Consider the following 2,165-nt stretch of genomic DNA (forward strand, 5'->3'; position numbering starts at 1 on the left):
GGAATTCAAAACATCAGTCCAGTGGGTAACAAGTTGGAGTAAGGCTGGCTTATACCATGTGCTTAAAACTTACTGATAATGGCAGCACCTGCCCCCATTCCCTCTTTTGTTGTAGTGTGCCTTCAAGGTTCCCCCCCCCCCAATTTATGGTGGCCCTAAAGCAAACCTATTATGGGGTTTTCTTGGCAAGATCTGTTCAGAGGGGGTTTGCCATTGCCTTCTGCTGAGGCTGAGAGAGTGTGACTTGCCCAAGGTCACCCAGTGGGTTTCATGGCTGAGCAAGGAATTGAACCCTGGTTTCCAGAGTTGTAGTCCAGGGCATGAGACAAAGATACTTGCATTAATCTGGGTTCAGTTCTCTTTTATCAAGACAAAATTTAGAAACTGCCTGAATCCACAGGCAGATCTGTGGATCGCAGTCAGCAAGAAAGTTCCATGCTTTGACAAAATCATGAATGAGAAGCAAAAGCAAAGAAGTATTTGAATTTTATGTTCACAACTGGATTGACTTTACTGCTTACATTTTTTCTGAATAAATTAGACACTAATTGCTCAATTTAAATTGCATTTTATGCACTAAGTTAAAAGGTTTTGTTTTTTTAAAAAAACGTTCAGGTTGTTTACCCATAATATTATAGGGAGAAATGTAAGGTACTACACTTAGGGTAAAAAAAAAAAAATTAAATGCACCGATATAGGATGAGGGACACCTGGCTTGACAACAGTACATGTAAAAGGGATCTAGGGATCCTAGTAAACCACAGCTTGAACATGAGTTGATTGTGTTATGCAGCTGCTAAAAAAGCAAATGCGATTCTAGGCTGCATCAACAGAAGTATAGGATCTAGATCAAGGGAAGTAATAGTGCCATTCTATTCTGCTTCAGTCAGGCCTCACCTGGAATACTGTATCCAGTTCTAGGCACAATTCAAAAAGGATGTTGGAGTGTTGGAGGAGGGTGGCCAAAATGGTGAAAGGTCTGGAAACTACAGCTTATGAGAAGCGACTTAGTGAGCTGGGTATGTTTAGCCTGGAGAAGAGATGGTTAAGCGGTGACATGATAGCCCTGTTTAAATACTTGAAGAGGTGTCATATGGAAGATGGAGCAAGGAGACTAGGACATGGAGCCATGGATACAAACTACAGGAAAAGAGATTCCACCACAACATTAAGAGGAACTTCCTGATAGTTAGAGCTGCTCAGCAGCAGAACACACTCCCTCAAAAGGTGATGGGGTCTCCTTCTTTGGAGGTTTTTAAACAGAGGCTGGATGGCCATCTATCAGAGGTGCTTTGATTGTGAGTTCCTGCATGGCAGAATGGGATTGGATTGGAGGGCCCTTGTGGTCTCTTCCAACTCTATGATTCTATGAAATTAGACTTCTTCATCTTCAAATGTGATATTACATTTGTCAGGGGTGCAAACATTAAACATTTCTTGGGCATGTCAGGCATAGGAAAACTTGGGAACCATTCAGTCATCCATTCCCAGTTGTTATACCCCGCTCTTCTGCCACAGTGGCTAACCAGTGGCTCAGACACTAGTTTGTAGTTATGGAACTCTTGTAATGAGTAGCTAGAATGGAAAACAATTCAAAGACAAGAGAAGCCTGTCAGCAAAATGCACAGAGAAGCCTTGCTGTAGCTTGATGTAGTAGAAATTGTCAGGTGATAATTGATGGAGAAAAAAAAAGCATAACTGACGTGCTTTCTTACCACCTGCTTCCCATCCCTCATACTACACAAGAATCATGATGCTTAACAACACATGAAGGTGTCTTGAGTTCTCCTCCACATTCTACCAACACATAAGGTATGCTTGGTTGGAACATGGACAGTCAAAGTGGTCACACCTAGCCTCTGGAACCACCTTATCTTCTTTCGTTGAATGGCAAAAACCAAGGCATCTGGCTTTTCAGCCTGGCTGTTCTCCAAGTCCTGTAATATGACCTTCTTCTTGCATCATTTTTTGCAATGCTGTTAAAAATTGCTTGAAGGTTCGGAGGTTAAGGTAATCAGTGGCTGCTAGTCAAGATGGCTACACATCACCTCCTTGACCAGAGGCAGTATGCCTCTGCATCAGGAACACCAGGAAGGTGCTATTGTGCTCATGGTCTGCTAGCAGGCTGCCCAAAGGAAAACAGAGTGGTTACAGTATATAGACTG

The sequence above is a fragment of the Sceloporus undulatus genome, chromosome 3, assembly GCF_019175285.1.
Source record: "Sceloporus undulatus isolate JIND9_A2432 ecotype Alabama chromosome 3, SceUnd_v1.1, whole genome shotgun sequence".
Classification (NCBI taxonomy): domain Eukaryota; kingdom Metazoa; phylum Chordata; class Lepidosauria; order Squamata; family Phrynosomatidae; genus Sceloporus; species Sceloporus undulatus.